At 45.8% G+C, this 22,994-nt stretch overlaps 1 non-coding gene across 1 annotated transcript; it reads left to right on the plus strand.

Moving 5' to 3' along the window:
* Nucleotides 1-22,126: 22,126 nt before the first annotated feature.
* Nucleotides 22,127-22,201, plus strand: Trnat-ugu (transfer RNA threonine (anticodon UGU)). Its single transcript has one exon. It is a non-coding gene; the product is annotated as a tRNA-Thr (tRNA).
* The last annotated feature ends 793 nt before the right edge of the window (nt 22,202-22,994 follow it).

Here is a 22,994-nt window from a genome sequence, read left to right on the forward strand (position 1 = left end):
ACTATTCAGTGTCCCCTCGGCGATCACCAGTGGTGTACGGCCAGTGTAGGAGATCGCTCCCCACACCATGATGCCGGGTGTTGGCCCTGTGTGCCTCGGTCGTATGTAGTCCTGATTGTGGCGCTCACCTGCACGGCGCCAAACACGCATACGACCATCATTGGCACCAAGGCAGAAGCGACTCTCATCGCTGAAGACGACACGTCTCCATTCGTCCCTCCATTCACGCCTGTCGCGACACCACTGGAGGCGGGCTGCATGATGTTGGGGCGTGAGCGGAAGACGGCCTAACGGTGTGCGGGACCATAGCCCAGCTTCATGGAGACGGTTACGAATGGTCCTCGCCGATACCCCAGGAGCAACAGTGTCCCTAATTTGCTGGGAAGTGGCGGTGCGGTCCCCTACGGCACTGCGTAGGATCCTACGGTCTTGGGGTGCATCCGTGCGTCGCTGCGGTCCGGTCCCAGGTCGACGGGCACGTGCACCTTCCGCCTACCACTGGCGACAACATCGATGTACTGTGGAGACCTCACGCCCCACGTGTTGAGCAATTCGGCGGTACGTCCACCCGGCCTCCCGCATGCCCACTATACGCCCTCGCTCAAAGTCCGTCAACTGCAGATACGGTTCACGTCCACGCTGTCGCGGCATGCTACCAGTGTTAAAGACTGCGATGGAGCTCCGTATGCCACGGCAAACTGGCTGACACTGACGGCGGCGGTGCACAAATGCTGCGCAGCTAGCGCCATTCGACGGCCAACACCGCGGTTCCTGGTGTGTCCGCTGTGCCGCGCGTGTGATCATTGCTTGTACAGCCCTCTCGCAGTGTCCGGAGCAAGTATGGTGGGTCTGACACACCGGTGTCAATGTGTTCTTTTTTCCATTTCCAGGAGTGTACTTTGCAACTGACCTAGGCCTCCTAATTGCTGAGAACTACTGCATGTTCCCTACACCTACAGCTACAAGAGGTTCCTCGCCACCTAACTCTGACAGTTGGTGAAATCTATTGCATATACGCAAATTGTAACCGTCTGAATACCTCCTCTTCCTAGCTGCCTTTTTGCCAACTGCCACTTGCCATTCCCACCACCCTTCACCCTCCTCAACCTATGTAGTTCCTCCTTTGCGCGTTGTAACTGCACCCGAAGGGCACAGATCTTACGCTCCTGCTCCTCTATCAACTTATTTCTACTACGGATTCTGCACTGACAGGAGAGGATCTTGCTAGAATGCCCACTGGCTTTCCCACTGTATCCCCCACCCCCTCCCCGAAATGAAAAATACTTTGAAGAAATCCCACACTGTAACCCTCTATCCACAAACCTACGACAGAGCCCACACTTCTCACTCATGGTAAAATTTTACAGTTACTGAAAAAAAAAACTACACAATGTTACTTGTAATCCGTCTTGATTGCAAAAATGTTTATTCACATGACCGGTTTCGGTTCATTTAGAACCATCTTCAGATCTGCAATTTGAATGTGACGCAGCATGTGAAGGTTTCTGAGCGTGGACGGGTTACTCCTGTAACAGAAACCACAGACCTGAAGATGGTTCTAGACAAACCGAAACCGGTCATGTGAATAAACATTTTTGCAATCAAGACGGTTTATAAGTAACATTGTATAAAAAGTGATTACGGTAGCCCTGCAGACATTAAGCCTGTTTTTGCAAAACACTATACGTCTACGTTACCTAAGTTCAGTTACACCAGTAGAACTATTTATAGAACTAACAGTAGCGGTCTCGAAATTATCTGTCTACTAAGAAAGCAACTACTTGTATTAATACTACTACACCACAGCTAATACCAATACCAAGAAAACCTCACAAAATTATTAGCTAAAAACAACAATTCAAACGAACTGAATGAAAATTGTACTTAAGTATTTCACTAGATACAATAAGAAATGTCAGCAGAAAACTAAAGTACGAAATTTACTAATCTACTTCAACGCACAGAAAACTTAAAAAAAAAAAAAAACCAGCTAGCGAACGTTTCCTAAGTCGCTACTTCACCACAAAAGGCACGCAACACTGCTGAAAACTATCTAATAAATGTATAACAGTGCACAAACAGGTTTGTCAATGCTTAGGTTTATAACCTCTACAGCTACACTGCTCGCCGCAAAATGTAAACACACTACTGAGGCATGACGCTTAGACGAACGACGTAAGCACACTCATCAATAACCCAACCTTTCCTCTACCCGGAAAGGCTCGAAGTCCACCAAAGGCTAACGGTCTTCTCCTTCGCCGACTCGCAGTGCACACCACCAACCGTTTTTCAGCGTTGGACTCCACAGATCGACCGCACAAGCAATCCGATGCTTCTGTGGACCCCATGGTGCAGGATCCTCCTGCTTCTGTGCCCTGAAGCAGCGACTCTTCACAGGCTGTCACTCGGCAGCCGCCGTGGTAACACCCCTACATCTCTTCCTCATCATGACTCTCCTCCAATGGAATGTTCGCGGCCTTTTAGCATTGCAGCTTTCCCTTGTACTCCGCCTTCAGGAAACGAAACTGCGCCCTCATGACCGCATTGAGCTTTCAAATTTCTTACTGATTCGTTTTGACCTTCCCCCTGAGGTCGGCATTCCATCTCATGGGGGCGTCATGCTGCTCGTACTGGACGACATTCATAGTCAACCCATCTCCCTGACTACTCATCTTCAAGTTGTTGCAGTTCACCTTTTACTTCCCCACTTGACTTTTTCCCTCTGTAGCATTTATGTCCCTCCCGTCATTCGATGTCACCAAGACAGACTTGAATCTGGTTTCGCAGGACAGAGCGGATCAGATCATGGTTGTGGAAAGAGGCCAAAATCAGTTACTGTTAGTTGCACAAAACACACAACTTTATTTTCCTAAAAACACTTAATCACACATGACCTTAAAAGGATTCTAAACAATACGGCTGAAAGCCCAAACACAAGTTATTAAAATTGCTTTAAGGAATACACGTGACTGAAGACCTTTCTTAAAAAAAAATTACGTAAATACTCGGCTGAAGGCCGCACACTGGACATAGAGCAAAACTTTCTAAAAATATTATTTTAAACATAGAATCTTCAGAATTTTAATTTAAGGTGGCTGAAGGCCTTATCTTAAAAAATATTTCCCTTAAAAGCTTTACACCAACTACATTAATAGGTGGCTAAAGGCCTTGCACAGTATTTCAGACAAAAAATCACAATCTTAAAACAATAGAACAGTGGTGCTCAGAAGTGTTCCAAGGGTCGGCCTGAGGAGGTAACTCTATTGTAAGGTGAGGTGAGATAGGCAGCCAAGAATAAGATTAAGTAATCAGATGGCAAACCGACCCAGGGACTGCAGAAGGACCGACCAATAACCTAATCAACTCCTTTCCACCCAACCAACGGCACGACAACGGAAAATGTCATCGAGGACGAAGATACCAGCAGCACTACGTCTTCAAATATTGGCGTCTAAATACAGCCAAGGCGCAATAACCACTCAGAAAAATGAACAACACCAAAGGCTGCTGAACTACACACCGTGCCAGACTCTGCCCCAACCGAACGACCCCCAACTACAGTGCGCAGGCAGCATTAACATAACTGCTCAGTCGAAATCACACAAGCTAGACACAGTTGCACGAAAACACTTCTCCAAGAACTCGAACAATCCTAAAAGCTCTGTGGAACAACAAGGACGAATCACAAGTAGAGAAACACAGAGAACTCATAAGCGGTCGGCATCCAAATACACGTCGACCGATGAGACGACCACCCGAACGACCAACCAAAGTCGTCCCCAATCAAGTCGTGTGTATCAGGAACGGTCGGGCGAGTCTTGACTGTCCAAACATGACTGCAGCTCCATCTCAACTCAACTTGATGTTCGTTCGGAACTCGGAGACACGACGACCCGGACACACTGGCTCGGACCGAACCATGCAGAGGTGACTCTTGCCCATTGGTGACCAGACATCTCTCCACAAGGAAGGACCGACCCACGTCCGTCAAGATGACCAGCTGACGAGGCCCAGAAATGGTTAAAAGACCAAATACACGTCCCCCGATGAGACGACCGACCGAACGACCAACCGAAGTCGTCCCCAAGTCGTGTGTGTCAGCAATGGTCGGGAGAGTCTTGGCTGTCCGGGTCTCACTGCAGCTCCATCTTGACTCGATGTCCGTTCGGAATTCGGAGACATGATGACTTGGACACACTGGCTCGGACCAAACTGCACAGAGGTAACTCTTGCCCACTGGCGACCCGACACCTCTGCACAAGGAAGGAACCGACCCACATCCAGCAAGATGACCAACTGACGAGGCCCAGAAACAGTCGAAAGACCAAATACATGTCTCCTGATGAGACGACCGACCGAACAACTAACCAAAGTCGTCCCCACTCAAGTCGTGTGTTCAGCAACGGTCGGGCGAGTCTTGGCTGTCCAACCTCACTGCTGCTCCATCTCAACTCGATGGCCTTTCGGAACTCAGAGACACGTCGACCCAGACACAGTGGCTTGGACCGAACCATGCAGAGGTAACTCATGCCCATTGGCGACCCAACATCTCTGCACAAGGAAGGAACTGACCCACTTCCAGCAAGAGGCCCAGAAATGGTCGAAAGACCAAATACACGTAGTCCTATGAGACGAGCGATGGAACAACCAACCAAAGTCGTCCCCAAGTCGTGTGTGTCAGCAACGGTCGGGAGAGTCTTGGCTGTCCGGGCCTCACTGCAGCTCCGTCTCGACTCGATGTCCGTTTGGAATTCAGAGACAGGATGACTTGGACACACTGGCTCGGACCAAACTGCACAGAGGTAACTCTTGCCCATTGGCGACCCGACACCTCTGCACAAGGAAGGAACCGACCCACATCCAGCAAGATGACCAACTGACGAGGCCCAGAAACAGTCGAAAGACCAAATACATGTCTCCTGATGAGACGACCGAACGAACAACTAACCAAAGTCGTCCCCACTCAAGTCGTGTGTTCAGCAACGGTTGGGCGAGTCTAGGCTGCTCTATCTCAACTTGATGGCCTTTCGGAACTCGGAGACACATCGACCCAGATACAGTGGCATGGACCGAACCATGCAGAGGTAACTCTTGCCCATTGGCGACCCAACATCTCTGCACGAGGAAGGAACTGACCCACTTCCAGCAAGAGGCCCAGAAATGGTCGAAAGACCAAATACACGTAGTCCTATGAGGCGACCGATGGAACGACCAACCAAAGTCGTCCCCAAGTCGTGTGTGTCGGCTACAGTCGGGAGAGTCTTGGCTGTCCGGGCCTCACTGCAGCTCCGTCTCGACTCGATGTCCGTTTGGAATTCAGAGACAGGATGACTTGGACACACTGGCTCGGACCAAACTGCACAGAGGTAACTCTTGCCCATTGGCGACCCGACACCTCTGCACAAGGAAGGAACCGACCCACATCCAGCAAGATGACCAACTGACGAGGCCCAGAAACAGTCGAAAGACCAAATACATGTCTCCTGATGAGACGACCGACCGAACAACTAACCAAAGTCGTCCCCACTCAAGTCGTGTGTTCAGCAATGGTTGGGCGAGTCTAGGCTGCTCTAGCTCAACTCGATGGCCTTTCGGAACTCGGAGACACGTCGACCCAGACACAGTGGCTCGGACCGAACCATGCAGAGGTAACTCTTGCCCATTGGCGACCCAACATCTCTGCACGAGGAAGGAACTGACCCACTTTCAGCAAGAGGCCCAGAAATGGTCGAAAGACCAAATACACGTAGTCCTATGAGGCGACCGATGGAACGACCAACCAAAGTTGTCCCCAAGTCGCGTGTGTCGGCTACAGTCGGGAGAGTCTTGGCTGTCCGGGCCTCACTGCAGCTCCGTCTCGACTCGATGTCCGTTCCCAATTCGGAGACATGACGACCCGGACACACTGCCTCGGACCGAACTATGCAGAAGTAACTCTTGCCCACTGGCGACCCGACATCTCTGCACAAGGAAGGAGCCGACCCACGTCCGGCAAGATGATCAACTGACGAGGCCCAGAAACTGTTAAAAGACAAAATACACGTCGCCCGATGAGATGACCGACCGAACGACCAACCAACGTTCGTTCCCGCTCAAGTCTCCTCCCGTCGGACAGTGAATGTGTGTCGCCGGCGGTCGGCGAGTACTGGCTGTGCGGACCTCACTGGCGCTGCGTCCCGACTGAACTCCCGACACATGACGACCCGGAAATACTAACGGTCGCTCCAAAGATAATACGACCGTGCTCGTATTGATACGCGCTGCTGCTGCCACTCACGGGCAGGCAAGCCAGCAACTTAGTGACGCCGGTAAATCGAATAAGAAATCAGACAGCAGTACCGCAAATACAAGATGTTAAACAATAAATGGCACGAACACGAGATGCACACGGCTCAAGACTTCCCTCAGCTTACTGGGCAGCTGCCTCCACCACTTTTGCTGCTCAGTGAGTTTAATGCGCATTGTTGTGTTGGCAGAAGAACCAACACTGTGTTAGTAGAGGAGGCCGAAATGCACGCGTTTTAGCTCACGCAGGCTGGCGTGAGGAAGAAAGAACCATAATGACGAGAGGTCTGGAAAATGACAAGGAATTAGAATTCAGAAAGCGGACGTAATTAGTTTGATACTTAACTTTAATCCATTAATGATGAACGTTGCTCTTGACGGTACATGATTCACAATAAGATCTGTTCAGAATACATTCTGGAAGATAGTACTTATAGTAACTGAATATGGCGCCTTGCTAGGTCGTAGCAAATGACGTAGCTGAAGGCTATGCTAAACTGTCGTCTCTGCAAATGAGAGCGTATGTAAACAGTGAACCATCGCAAGCAAAGTCGGCTGTACAACTGGGGCGAGTGCTGGGGAGTCTCTCTAGACTAGACCTGCCGTGTGGCGGCGCTCGGTCTGCAATCACTGATAGTGGCGACATGCGGGTCCGACGCATACTAACGGACCGTGGCCGATTTAAAGGCTACCACCTAGCAAGTGTGGTGTCTGGCCACCACACGCATCATCCCCTTTGAGGTTCTCCTAGGACCTGTCAGAGAGGTACCCTCTTGGCTGACCTTCTTAACCAACTTAACCTCTTCTGCCTTAACACTGGAGCACCCACTTTCCTTTCCGACTCCTCGCACACCTATTCCCATCTGGACCTATCCTTCTGCACTGCCCATCGTCTTGAGTGGTCCGTTCTTTCTGACACCTACTTGAGCGACCATTTCCCGTGTGCTCTCCGTTTGCTGACTCCTACCCCATCCACATGCACGCCCAAATGGCAGATTACTAAGGCTGACTGGCAGCTTTACTCCCCCCTGGCAACCTTCACAGAACACGATTTCCCCAGTTGTGATGACCAGGTGGACTATCTTACCGACATTATCCTTACTGCTGCAGAAAATTTCATTCCTTACAGTTCCTCTTTACCACGTCGTGTCCCAGTCCCCTGTAGACTTAAGCATGCCGCAACTCAATTCGCGCACGCAGATGCGCTCTCCGCGCTTTTTCCCGTCGTTTTACGATGCCAAACTGCATTCATTACAAACAGGTGGGTGCAAAGTGTCGTCACGATCTTCGGATAGCAAAGGAGCTAGCTGGATTTCCTTCACTAGCCATAAGGTGCATAGCAGGACTTAGGCCATATGAATCATGTCGAGATTTTCTTGAGAAATGGCTCAAATGGCTCTGAGCACTATAGGACTTAACATCTAGGGTCATCAGTCCCCTAGAACTCAGAACTACTTAAACCTAACTAACCTAAGGACATCACACAACACCCAGCCATCACGAGGCAGAGAAAATCCCTGACCCCGCCGGGAATCGAACCCGGGAACCCGGGCGTGGGAAGCGAGAACGCTACCGCACGGCCACGAGATGCGGGCGAGATTTTCTTGAGAAACTAAATATAATGGCAGTGCCTGACCTGCATATTTACAACTGCCTTGTCTTTGTTAAAGACAATCTGAGTAAATTTCACTTAAAGAAGACCGTAACATAAGAAGTGGACATACAACTAATATGCTATAAGCTATGCTTGCAAAGACACATAACAGTTACAAATATTTTGGTCCTGTCTACTTCAACAAATTACCTGAAAATGCCTACACAGTGCCAGTAAATAAATTAAAAACTTTTGAGGTGGATGAAAAGTAAAGTAATTTACTCTGTTCAAGAGTTACTCGAGTATGTGACAAATGATCCACTTTCCTTGTGAGAATGAACAATAAATTAACTGCAAACTATACATATGCCGTACTGTACAAAAACAGGGTGTTTATAAATGAATATCGAGATTTTAAGGCTTTATAATATTTATTACATTGAACTTACAGTTATAAATGATATGTCAAATGAAAGAGCAACTCAAACAGTTTTACCAAGAACACTATAAATGTTCAATGTGATCACCATTTGTCACACAGTACACATCAAGTCTATAGCCAAGCGCTGGATAGGTCGCAAGGGGTCCAATGACAGGGCTTGCTTTGCATGGCCTCCACGTTCACCCGACCTAACGCCATGCGAGTTTTTTCTTTGGGGCTTCATCGAGGATCGTGTGTACGTGCCTCCGCTACCAGCAGACCTCCCTGAATTAAGAAACCGGATTGAAGCAGCTGTTGCTACAATCACTGAAGACACACTTGTCTACGTTTGGGAAGAACTTGATGTGTGCCGTGTGACAAATGGCGCTCACATTGAACATTTATAAGGTTCTTGGTAAAACTGTTTGAGTTGCTCTTTCATTTGACATATCATTTATAACTGTAAGTTTAATATAATAAATATTATAAAGCGTTAAAACGCCGATATTCATTTGTATTTTATTGCTGTTTCATGCAGTTACCGTTAATTATCTGTTTGAATATTTATTTATCATTCACTAAACTATGTAGGTCATTTATCTTGTAATTGATCTGTTATGAAATTTATTGTTCTTATTGACATTTGCGTAAATATGCATTGTATCCATCTTGGATTACTATATCGTAGTTAATGACATTAGTCCAAGTTTGTATTATTATTATTATTGTTATCATTGTGTTAACACTCACGATACCAATTGCATGTAAATATGCTCAAAGGTGGAATAAAACACTAGTATTTGTAAATAAAAAACTGCCATAGACTGGCAACCAGACGTAGCTTAAACACACCATCAGATGTTCACAGGGCGCAATATCAAAGATTCTTCTTCCTCAAGCTCTTTATAGTGTGTGTGAAACGCCTTTCTGTACCACGTAATGACATTTTTCGCACCCACACTCTTATTTGTGTTGTTTTGCATTTCTTTTTCCTCCTATAGTATACAAACTATCACTGCAAGCTGTAAGCTACTGATTCCAAATAAATGGCATTTTACTGCGAATGTGGACCAAACACACACTTAGCAACTTTTTTGTCTGCAATTTGCACATAAAAACAGTTGAGAATCAAACTTCCTGACAGATTACAACTGTGTGCTGGACCGAGACTCGAACTCGGGACCTTTGCCTTTCGCGGGCAAGTGCTCTACCAAAGTTTGGAAGGTAGGAGACGAGCTACTGGCAGAAGTAAAGCTGTGAGGACGTGGCGTGAGTCGTGCTTGGGTAGCTAAGATGGTAGAGCACTTGCCCGCGAAAGGCAAAGGTCCCGAGTTCGAGTCTCGGTCCGGCACACAGTTTTAATCTGCCAGGATTTCGTTGCAGAGTGAAAATCTCATTCCAGTTGAGAATCATTCTGCAAAGTCCACAGTTTCCGCGAGAAAACAGTTGCCACAGCCATGTGCGTTGAGATCATGTGACTTGAACTGACTTGACTGACTGTGATAGGACGGGGTCCTAACGGCCAGTGTGAATTACACATTGTTTTGTTGGACGTCCCAAACATTTGCTCATGGTGGACGTTTTTTGATCAAAAAATGCCAGCTTGCTTTATTTGTGGGTGTATTATTCATTCCAATTACATTCTGAGGTGTGACGAATCACATTTCATTCATGAGTGGACTTGTTCAAATGATGTTTCCTTTATGTACCAGTACACACATTTTTGGATGTGCTGCTTACCTTTACTGTAATAGTCCGCAGCTCGTGGTCGTGCGGTAGCGTTCTCGCTTCCCGCGCCCGGGTTCGATTCCCGGCGGGGTCAGGGATTTTCTCTGCCTCGTCATGACTGGGTGTTGTGTGATGTCCTCAGGTTAGTTCGGTTTAAGTAGTTCTAAGTTCTAGGGGACTGATGACCATAGATGTTAAGTCCTATAGTGCTCAGAGCCATTTGAACCATTTTTTTTATTTTTTTTACTGTAATAATTTTATTTCTGTCATCTAACTTAAGATTTTCTATCAGTCCATTTCTCAAACCTCCCCAAATTAACACTATGAGAGGGAAAGATTGGAAACCGGCCAAACATATCAAAATGTGTTCTAGGCATTTGTGGGAGGAGAATGTAGACCGAACATCAGTTTCGTCAGTCCGTGTTAAGGGAAATGCTGGATTACGAATGCAGCCTTTTCACATCTCATACCTCTCTAGATTATCCAAAATGTATTAGAAAAAGAAAATTGCATTAATGAGACAAAATTCTTAATATTGCTGGATCACATACGCATTTAAGAGCAGAAAAACGTCTTAAAATGCCTTCCAGAATCTGTGTTATTCACGAAAGCACGGTAACATTTTCTATACAAAACAACTGTTGCATGCACACAGCAGAAATTATGATGATCGTTTGATACGGGGGAGGGAACCAAATAGCGATTTCGTCGCTCCTCTCAGATTAAGGAAGAGAGTCGGCCATGACCTTTGAAAGGAATCATCTTAGTGTAACAATACTCATTTTGCACACTTCTGGTATCAATTATGGCTCTTTTACGCTGCGAATTCTTCAAGGGTCGTTTTGACTCTTCACGATTGAAATGAAATGATCGTATGACATTTATTTATCTCTTCTAGATGTGGATGGGTTCATAGATTAGTAATCGAAATGGAAACTGCATCTGGAAAATCACAATGATGATGTTTGGTTTTTGGTGCGCTCAGCTATGCGGTTATCAGCGCCCGTACAAATTCCCAATCTTTGCTCAGTCCAGTCTCACCACTTGCATAAATGGTGATGAAATGAGGACAACACAAACACCCAGTCGGAAAATCACGAGGATTATTAAACTTTTATACTGCTACTAATTACTAGCAATATAATTCACATTATACAACTGTTAATACTTCTGGTAATGAAAGCAGTGGAGTGGTGGGGGAGGTCTCAAACTTTGCATATACGATGCCCCTACGTTCATTCACAAACTTAGAAACTAACTCAATTTCAATTCCTGTCTTGTCCATGAGAGACTGGACACTAACTTTTGTGCCACTAGCAATCTATACATGTGACCAGAATTTACTTGGGTTGTCTGAAAGAACACTTGAAGTATTCTGCTAAAGTAGTCATTGAAGACTTCACATATTGCTCTCCTGACAGCCAAGTGCACTTCATTCAACATCTATTTTTTGCAGTCTGCTTTGTTTTACATGTTTTTTAGCGGCTTCTTACAGTGACTGTATAACATGAAGGGTCTCTCCAGTTACGAGCTGTTCTACTGGAAAAATATCTGTCCAGTGCGTCGTAACTGTTCTTTTAATTTGAGTCATAGCTTTAAGTTCCTCACTGAGATATGACACTACTGCTTATTTATCTAGTTTACTGAACATATCTTTCTACTCATTTTGGTTGTCCTTTGCATTTTCGTACTTATTTTTACTACAACTGCCCAATGGTTACTTATACCAGCTTTGATGAGGATACCCTCAAAGAGGTCAGATCTATTTATTGACGTTATATCAAATATATTTCAGTCATGAGTAGGGTGTAAAGACTCTGTGGTAACTTTTCCAGTTCAGCTGTCACTCATAGTTTCAATTATTGCCATATCGAGTGGCTGACAATGTGGTTCAGATACTTGTGAAAGTAACAACGCAGTTAGAATCCATATTCTAAACATGAACTCGTAAGGTATTGCGTGGTATTTGCGTTATGATTCTCAACATCACACTATAAATATTTTCTCATTTGTTCCATTAACGTACAACTAAAGCCAAAGGAAGAACATAAGTAAAACATACTTAATACTGTCTGCTATGTTGAGACGAAATTTTATCTGTGGGCAAACGTAACTTGCGTGTATCATGTAACAACTGAGGTAGAATTGTTGGAAATATTAATACTATTTTAGGTAACTTTTTGTCTGTTGGGTTACTGAAACCTTACAGTAGGCTCCATAATCGCCTATACAGCGAGAGCATATTTTTCGGTTGCATTGACTCGGTTCATTTCTTACTTGCGCTAACCAGTGTACCATGTGCGTGATAAATAACAGAAGTCACAGAACTCGCGTTAAGTCACAGGAGTAGCAAAATCGCAGAGATAGCGGAGAAATAAATTTTGTGAATTCGTTATCTGCGATTTTTAACTGCGACTAATCGCACTCACCAAATAGCAGCATTCACAGAAATCTTTCGAATCAGAAGTTCGCAGGAAACCCTTCATTACTTGCCCATTTCATAACCTATAATTTAATCTCCATATACTGCTGCGGATCACCATCGATCCGCAACCTCCAAAAATCATTTACCTCATCTAGCATCTCCACGAAGGATTCTACAATTCTATAATTTGATCTCCAGGAGCAGCAAAATCGCAGAGACAGCGGAGAAATAAATGTTGTGAATTAGTTATCTGCGATTTTTAACTGCGACTAATCGCACTCACCAAATAGCAGCATTCACAGAAATCTTTCGAATCAGAAGTTCGCAGGAAACCCTTCATTACTTACCCATTTCATCACTTGTAATTTAATCTCCATATACTGCTGCGGATCACCATCGATCCGCAACCTCCAAAAATCATTTACCTCATCTAGCACCTCCACGAAGGATTCTACACGCTGTTATATTGGTAAGGGCGTTTTATATTGGCAATAAGGTGTACTATGTAAATGGGTACAGATTTATTTACTGATCGGTACTAACTGCACAGATACAAGCCAAATGATATACTCACGTATTAAGACCACAAATAGCTTCTTATGACAATACTTGCAGTTACTCTGCGTGAGCTTGTAGATTATTATTTCCGTGTCGTTGTAGCTTACTAGTTTAGACTGACGTCTAGCGCCACGCAGCGGTCGTACGGGGAACTACTTGGTCAGTGCGGCAGCGTTAAATAGATGGCGCGATGAGGCAAAAGACGCTCCATTCGTCAGACAGTGAATATCGTTCTCGCGGCAAAGTAATCGACGAACGGTACAAACTGTCTCATTAGCTTCTTTTGTATTTCACAGATATTGGTAATTTCTTTGGTTCTGAAATTATCGAGCGGCCCCTGATTTCAATGAGTCTCCGGTTGGGCGCTAGCAGTAGAGAAAGCCGCCTCCTTTTTAGCGTTCCGTACATAGCTCGATAAAAACGGAACCCTTACAGGATGACATTGTTGTGTGCCCGACTGTTGTTAAAGGCCTTTTTTCTCGCAAATGGGTTGACATATCAAACTGAAATTTATGTGACATACTACGGTCTATACTCTCTTGGCGGTGTAAATAAATCTTAGGTTTTAAGATAAATCAGTCAAAAAATGGGAAGCATTTATGTTACATGTTTTGATACTCGCAAAGTCACTCATCAAATCGTACAGAACGTTGATCTAGAATAAAGAAATTTGGCAAGAAGCAATGTTTCAACTAGCGGAAAATATCCGAAAAGCGTTCATTTGTAATGATCAAACAATAATAATTTTTTGTGTCCTTTGTTCCATCTGTTGAGACCCCTTTTCCTCAGGAACGAGTAGACGTGTGAAGTTGAAATCTGTCATATACTAAGGTCTATGGCCCAACAGTGGTGTACAAAAATTAAGCTCCAAAGTCAATGCAGTTAAAATATACGTTCGTTTATGACACTTCTCATTAACCTAGGCCGGTCGGGGTGGCCGAGTGGTTCTAGGCGCTACAGTCTGGAACCGCCCGACCGTTACGGTCGCAGGTTCGAATCTTGCCTTGGGCATGGATGTGTGTGATGTCCTTAGGTTAGCTAGGTTTAAGTAGTTTAAGTTCTAGGGGACTGATGACCTCAGAAGTTAAGTCCCATAGTGCTCAGAGCCATTTGAACCATTAATCTAGACTCAAACATTTGGCAATAAGGAAGGTAAACAAATACTTGGCACCGATGATTTCGCGAGTTTCCTTAATCGAACTTGTTTCCACATATGCTTCCGCAATTTCAGTTCTTTCTTCTATCGAAAAAATCGTTTTGCAGACCGTAAAGAGGAACGTCTAACGTCACTGATGAAACAAACTAAAATGCTGACAGAAGAATGCTAACAACCGATTAATGCATAAAACTCTCCGCTGTTGTAGCTGTTAACTCTGTGAAGTCGAAATACAGTGCTCGCATTCAAAGGGGAGGCGGGCTACTTTTTAACTGCGCCACCCTGTAGCTATGGTGGCGGAGAACACACGTGTGCAAAGCTTGAAGTTCTGTTGATTACATCGTGTGTCATTACTAGTTAATACTCGCCGTGTTTATCAGTTACGAGTCTGGAAAAGAGCTACGTCACTAACAGCAATACATGTGAGGCTGTGGTGCGGCGTATTCGTCATACCAACGCGCTATGCTAAGCGGCTAATCACCAGCAAAGAATGGCAACTAGGAATTTAAAAAAAAGGACTGCCGCGTTCAGTTGTTGTTGCGAGTACAGAACAATAATATGGGAGACCGCAAGTGAACAGTCGATATAGATACAGCTCCCAATAAACGAACAATGAAATGTACTGTACATTTTAACACTAAATGAAGAATCGATTATCTCGAATAAATTTCGCTGTGGAAAGAATGACGAATGAAGTGAAACCCACCTTAATCGCTTTCGCTGTTGGCTGAATTCTCGCTGCTCCTGGTCGGGATGGTAGTTATCATGGATGCAGCGAGTTTTTTTCCCATACCAGCTTAACCTGAGTTTTAAAAACGTTCAAAATAACCGGTTTCTGAAATAACCGATTTTCGGTTTTTTATTCTTAGTATGTCCTGTAATACACGTAGAAATCAAATACCGATGGAAAAATTTTGTCTCAGTTTCAAGATACATACATAGACTCGAAATATTAAATTAAATAGGGAAATAAAAGGAAACTTAGTGTCTTGTCGGCTACTGTGGGAGTCAGCACAGACACAAACAAGGAGGGAGAGAAACTGCGATGGCCGCCGGCAGGAATCGAAACTGATCTGTACGTAACACTCTGCAAGATTAATAGACACTTTAGTTCTGCACAGAAGGGAGAAAGAAACTGGTAGATCTGATATCCTGCAGGGCCCCCGCGACCACGCAGAAGTGCCACAACATGAAGTGACATGGACTCGACTAATGCCTGAAGTAGTGCTGGAGGGAATCGACACTGTGAATCCTGTGGGGCTGTCCATAAATACGTAAGGGCACAAAAGGGTGGACATGTCTTCTGAACAGCACGTTGCAAGGCATCCCAGATATGCTCAGTCACGTTCATGTCTGGGGAGTTTGGTGGCCAGCGGAAGTGGATAAATTCAGAAGAATGTCCCTGGAGCCATTTCTGGAGGTATGGAGTGAAGCATTGTCCTGCTGGAATTGCCCAAGTTTGTCGGAATGCACAGTGGACACGAATGGATGTAGGTGATGGTTCGAATGGCTCTAACACTATGGGACTTTACATCTGAGGCCATCAGTCCCCTAGACTGTGGACTACTTAAACCTAACCAACCTAAGGACATCACACACATGCATGTCCGAGACAGGATTCGAACTTGCGACCGTAGCAGCCGCGTGGTTCCGGACTGAAGCGCCTAGAACCGCTAGAGATGCAGGTGATCAGACAGGATGCTTACGTACGTGTCACCTGTCAAGAGTCGTATCTAGTCGTATCAAGGGTCCCATATCACTCCAACTGCACACGCCCCACACCATTAAATAGCCTTCACCAGCTTGAACCGGTGGCCTCCCTGGTGAGAAGCAGGGTCCTACGGTTCATGATGTTGCCTCCATACTCGCATATTCATTTGCTCAATACAATTTTAAACGAGACTCGTCTGACCAGGTAACATGTTTCCAGTCATCAACAGGCCATTGTCGGCGTGGACGGGCCAAGGTCAGGCGTAAAGTTTTGTGGCACGCCGTCATCAAGGGTACACGATGATGTTACCTTGAATGGTTCGCCCGCTGACACTTCTTGATGGCCCAGCATTAAAATCTACAGCAATCTGTGAAAGGGTTGCACTTCTGTCATGTTGAACGATTGTCTTCAGTCGTCACTGGTCCCGTTCTTCCAGGATTTTATTCCCACTGCAGCGATGGCGCAGATTTGATGTTTTACCGGATTCCTGATCAAATGGTCGTACGGGAAAATCCCCACTTCATCGCTACCTCGGAGATGTACACGTCCATCCACTCGATACAATTTGAAACGAGACTCGTCCGACCAGGCAGCATGTTTCCAGTTCAATGTCGGTGTTGACGGGATCAGGGGAGGCGTAAAGCTTTGTGTCGTGCAGTCATCAAGGGAACACGAGAGAGCCTTCGGCTCGGAAGCCCATATCGATGATGTTTCGTTGAATGGTTCGCACTCTGAAATTTGTTGATTGCCCGGCATTGAAATCTGCAGCAACTGGCAGAAGGGTTGCACTTCGTCACGTTGAACGATTCTCTTCAGCCGTCGTTGGCCCCGCTGTTGCAGGATCTGTTTCCGGCCGCAGCGATGTCGGAGATTTGATGTTTTACAAGATTCTTGATATTCACAGTACACTCATGAAATAGTCATACGGGAAAATCCACAATTGACAAGTGTAATGTGCTGCGAATACACAGAAAGATAGATCCTTCATCATTTAGCTACAAAATAGCAGGTCAGCAACTGGAAGCTGTTAATACCATAAATTATCTGGGAGTACGCATTAGGAGTGATTTAAAATGGAATGATCATATAATGTTGATCGTCGGTAAAGCAGATGCCAGACTGAGATTCATTGGAAGAATCCTAAGGAAATGCAATCCGAAAACAAAGGAAGTAGGTTACAGTACGCTTGTTCGCCCACTGCTTGAATACTGCTCAGCAGTGTGGGATCCGTACCAGATAGGGTTGATAGAAGATATAGAGAAGATCCAACGGAGAGCAGCGCGCTTCGTTACAGGATCATTTAGTAATCGCGAAAGCGTTACGGAGATGATAGATAAACTCCAGTGGAAGACTTTGCAAGAGAGGCGCTCAGTAGCTCGGTACGGGCTTTTGTCAAACTTTCGAGAACATACCTTCACCGAAGAGTCAAGCAGTATATTGCTCCCTCCGACGTATATCTCGCGAAGAGACCATGAGGATAAAATCAGAGAGATTAGAGCCCACACAGAGACATACCGACAATCCTTCTTTCCACGAACAATACGAGACTGGAATAGAAGGGAGAACCGATAGAGGTACTCAAGGTACCCTCCGCCACACACCGTCGGGTGGCTTGCGGAGTATGGATGTAGATGTAGATATCTCGGAGATGCTGCGTCCCATTGCTCATGCACCGACACGACGTTTATACTCTCATAAATCTTGATAACCTGCCATTGTAGCTGCAGTAATCGATCTAACAACTGCGCCAGGCACTTGTTGTCTTATATAATCGGTGCCAACCGCAGCACCGTATTCTAGGTGTTTACACATCTCTGAATTTGAATACGCATGCCTGTACCAGTTTCTTTGGCCTTCAGTGTATAAAGAGAAGAACAAAACTTAACTTCTAAGTATGAGGTGATGTACTTTCGGTGCAAGTACGAGGGTGAGTGAAATGAAAACCTAAAATATTTTTTTAAGTATTATTTATTGTGCAGAAGAGGTACAAGGCTGTATCACTTTTCAACATAATCTCCACCACGCTCAATGCAAGTCCTCCAGCGCTTACGAAGTGCATAAATTCCTTTAGAAAAAAATTCTTTTGGTAGTCCGCGCAACCACTCATGCACCGCGTGGCGTACCTTTTCATCAGAACGGAACTATTTTCCTCCCATTGCGTCGTTGAGTGGTCCAAACATATGGAAATCACTTGGGGTAAGGTCTGGTGCGTGTGGTGGATGAGGAAGACACTCAAAATGTAGGTCTGTGATTGTTGCAGCTGTTGTACAGGCAGTGTGGGGTCTCGCATTGTCACGTTGCAAAAGGACACCTGCAGACAGAGCAATCCACGTCGCTTTGATTTGATTGCAGGCCGCAGATGATTTTTTAGATCTGTGTATGATGCACTGGTGACAGTGGTCCCTCTAGGAATGTAATGCTCCAAAAGGACGCCTTTTTCGTCCCAAAAGAGAATCAGCATAACCTTCCCTGCTGATGGTTCCGTTCGAAACTTCTTCGGTTTTGGTGATGAAGAATGGCGCCATTTCCTTGCTTGCCCTCTTCGTTTCCAGTTGGTGGAAGTGAACCCAGGTTTCGTCCCCAGTAACGATTCTTGCAAGGAAGCCATCACTTTCTCGTTCATAGCTCAGAAGTTCTTCACAAACATCAACACGTCGTTCTCTCATTTCAGGAGTCAGCTGCCGCGGCACCCATCTTGCAGACACTTTGTGAAACTGGAGCACATCATGCACAATGTCGTATGCTGACCCGTGAGTAATCTGTAAACATGCTGCAATGTCATTCAGTGTCGGCGGTTTTCCTTCACTATGGCTTCAACTGCTGCAATGTTCTGTGGAGTCACAACTCGTTGTGCCTGACCTGGACGAGGAGCACCTTCCACTGAAGTCACACCATTTGCGAACTTCCTACTCCATTCGTAGACTTACTGCTGTGGCAAACATGCATCACCGTACTGAACGTTCATTCGTCGATGAATTTCAGTAGGTTTTACACCTTCAATACGCAAAAACCGAATAGCAGAACGCTGTTCTGCCCTGGTGCAAGACGCAAGTGGGGCGGCCATCTTTATATTGATACTGCGACGGTATGTGTACATCTGCACTATGCTGCCACCTACAGGCCATTCTGCACGCTGTTTGTAGCACGCTTACCAACTTACATGACAACGGCGCGAAATTTCGATTTTTTATTTCAAATTTAATGTTTTCATTTGACTCAACCTCGCATATAATTGTTTGAGCTATCTTTATTGCTTGAAGTACCTCGACCGTGACCCCGTTGGGCCGAGGAGATTTCCCACTTTCCAGATTTGATATATTTGATATTACTTCTACCACCTCATGCGGTGAGAGGGGATATACTGCTGTGTTATTGGTATACTGTCTTTCTCGCTCTTTTTCTTATTCCAACCCGCTCCGGTGTGTCCTCCATGGGGTCATCATCCGGAAGCAGGGCTTGGTGGAGCACCGTTATTGTTTCTTGCCTAGTTGTTGTAGTGTTCTCACCAGATGTCCTTATCGATGATAACACCGTAGGTGCCCTTATCTTTTCACGAACCAAGTTATATGGCTTTCCCCATTCTTTGTATTGCCTGTAGAGGTTTAGCCTGAATTCTCCATGTAGCGGGTTGAATGTTTGCTGATACCTGCATCTTGCTCTGTGCGTAGCCTGGTGCAGGTCACTAAGTTCTGGAGTCCATGATGCTGGGTGCACGCTTTGGACTCTACTCCTCCTAGACACGACAACGTCTACTGCCTGCTTTATGCTATCTACCCCACTGCCTCGTCTGTATCGAGATCCTCATGCAGCTCTGGCGAATTGTGCTCCTGGAAGAGCCTTTCCCAGTCTGCTTTTTTGTAATCACATTTTGAGAGCAATTCTTTACTGTCCAGGAGCTGGTCATGCAGTTGTTTATAGGTCTGAGAATCACCTCCGTTTGTTTTACTGCAGATGCGGCCTCTGTATTTGCAGGGTATGCAGATGCAAACTGCGGATGTGCAGTCATTGTGCTTGTGTCCTTCAAATGGCTCTATGGGACTTAACATCTGAGGTCATCAGTCCCCTAGAACTTAGAACTACTTAAACCTAACTAACCTAAGGACACCACACACATCCATGCCCGCGGCAGGATTCGAACCTGCGACCGCAGCGGTCGCGCGGTTCCAGACTGAAGCGACTAGAACCGTTCGGCCACACCGGCCGGCGCTTGTGTCCTTAGTTGCCGCACTTGGCACACGTAACGTCGGCCTTTCTGCATGTTTTAGTCATATGTCCTAGGTCACAACACTTAGAACACTGGTATACTACAGTCTTTCACAGAGAGTGATTCGAAATCTATGTAGACTCTCTGTCTCCATGTAAGGACTCTGTACAGGTGTGGGCTGACCTCCAGTATCTGGTGACTGAAAATCCTTCCCTTAGGCCCTGTTTTAAACCTTCTTTTGACCCCTCTGTCGAAGTCTTCTTTTGTTAGATTCTGCTCGTAATGGCTTTCTAGAAACTCCTTGTCAGTAAGGGTATCTGGCACATGATACACTGCCACGAGTGGCTACGGTTTTCAACCTCATACTTCTACACACTATTACTGTTCGCAGAACGCAGGCTATACAGGATGGTACAAAAAGGTACGGCCAAACTTTCAGGAAACATTCCTCACACACAAAGAAAAAAAATATGTTATGTGGACATGTGTCCGCATGCGCTTACTTTCCATGTTAGAGCTCATTTTATTACTTCTCTTCAAATCACATTAATCATGGAATGGAAACACACACCAACAGAACGTACCAGCGTGACTTCAAACACTTTGTTACAGGAAATGTTCAAAATGTCCTCCGCTAGCGATGCATCCACCCTCCGTCGCATGGAATCCCTGATGCGCTGATGCAGCCCTGGAGAATGGCGTATTGTATCACAGCCGTCCACAATACGAGCACGAAGAGTCTCTACATTTGGTATCGGGGTTGCGTAGACAAGAGCTTTCAAATGCCCCCCTAACTGAAAGTCAAGAGGGTTGAGGTCAGGAGAGCGTGGAGGCCATGGAATTGGTCCGCCTCTACCAATCCATCGGTCACCGAATCTGTTGTTGAGAAGCGTACGAACACTTCGACTGAAATGTGCAGGAGCTCCATCGTGCATAAACCACATGTTGTGTCGTACTTGTAAAGGCACATGTTCTAGCAGCACAGGTAGAGTATTCCGTATGAAATCATGATAACGTGCTCCATTGAGCGTAGGTGGAAGAACATGGGGCCCAATCAAGACATCACCAACAATGCCTGCCCAATCTGATCACGTTGGAATGAAGCCTCATCCGTAAAGAGAACATTTGCACTGAAATGAGGATTGACACATTGTTGGATGAACCGTTCGCAGAAGTGTACTCGTGGGGACCAATCAGCTGCTGATAGTGCCTGCACACGCTGTACGCGGTACGGAAACAACTGGTTCTCCCGTAGCACTCTCCATACGGTGACGTGGTCAACGTTACCTTCTACAGCTGCAACTTCTCTGACGCTGACATTAGGGTTATCGTCAACTGCACGAAGAATTGCCTCGTCCATTGCAGGTGTCCTCGTCGTTCTAAGTCTTCCCCAGTCGCGAGTCATAGACTGGAATGTTCCGTGCTCCCTAAGACGCCGATCAATTGCTTCGAACGTCTTCCTGTCGGGACACCTTCGCTCTGGAAATCTGTCTCGATACAAACGCACCGCGCCACGGCTATTGCCCCATGCTAATCCACACATCAAATGGGCATCTGCCAACTCCGCATTTGTAAATATTGCACTGACTGCAAAACCACGTTCGTGATGAACACTAACCTGTTGATGCTACGTACTGATGTGCTTGACGCTAGTACTGTAGAGCAATGAGTCGCATGTCAACACAAGCACCGAAGTCAACATTACCTTCCTTCAATTGGGCCAACTGGCGGTGAATCGAGGAATTACAGTACATACTGACGAAACTAAAATGAGCTCTAACATGGAAAGTAAGCGTTTCCGGACACATGTCCACATAACATCTTTTCTTTATTTGTGTGTGAGGAATGTTTCCTGAAAGTTTGGCCGTACCTTTTTGTAACATCCTGTATATCGTGTTTCTATTACACAGTACTGATTCTCTCAAAGTCTGCGACCGAACCGGACTCCAACCAACGACGAGAGCCTGGTTAAGTCAGCGTTGACAGGGGGCGCTGAACTACCTGGAGGTGAGGGATAAGTCCCTGGAGTCGCACTCTCCTCTCTGCCCTCGGTGGCTCAGATGGATAGAGCGTCTGCCTTGTAAGCAGGAGATCCCGGGTTCGAGTCCCGGTCGGGGCACATATTTTCAACTGTCCCCAATGATGTATATCAACGCCTGTCGACAGCGCAGGTTCTTGCTTTATCATTCCATTCTAGAGCGCTGCATGGTCACCGATGGTATCTGTTCTTTTGGACATATTCTAAAGAACAGATATCATCTTCATGTTTCATAGAAAGGCCCATTTGGCTGTCACAGCATACCGGTATTTCGACGATATTCCACTTACCATTTAGTTGCCCTTCATTGCAAGCCACCCTGCGCTTACATTTCAATAAGGTAAAGGCTATCCGTCCAAAGTTTCTACAGTTTGTCTTCGTGCTTGCCAAACCCTACCTCGGCCACAAGGTCGCCTGATCTCTAACCAATCAGCTGGGGATTTTGTCGATCTAACGCGCCAGTAGGACAGAATTTGGCATGATGTCCTTCAGGAGAACATACGGCCGCTTTGTCAATGATTAAATGTTTCCATAAGGCCCAGGGGTGGACCTACGCGCTATTGACTTGCTCAATTTGTGAAGCTTTTCCTCTTGAATAGATCATCCAATTTTTCTGAAACTGTAATCATTTGTTTGCTTGTACATGTACATCACATCCACCGATTTCCGTCCGTTCACTTCGGATAATTCCCTTGTCATCCATCGTGGTTTCTTTTACATTCTTTTTTTCTTGCCTCTGAATGTACGTGGCGTATCAAAAAGAATCGTACGATTTTCAAAAATCATAACTGTTATATTATTTGAGGTATGGGCGTGTGTGTGTGTGTGTGTGTGTGTGTGTGTGTGTGTGTGTGTGTGTGTGTGTAAGTACAAT

The sequence above is a fragment of the Schistocerca serialis genome, chromosome 12 (genome assembly GCF_023864345.2).
Source record: "Schistocerca serialis cubense isolate TAMUIC-IGC-003099 chromosome 12, iqSchSeri2.2, whole genome shotgun sequence".
NCBI lineage: Eukaryota > Metazoa > Arthropoda > Insecta > Orthoptera > Acrididae > Schistocerca > Schistocerca serialis.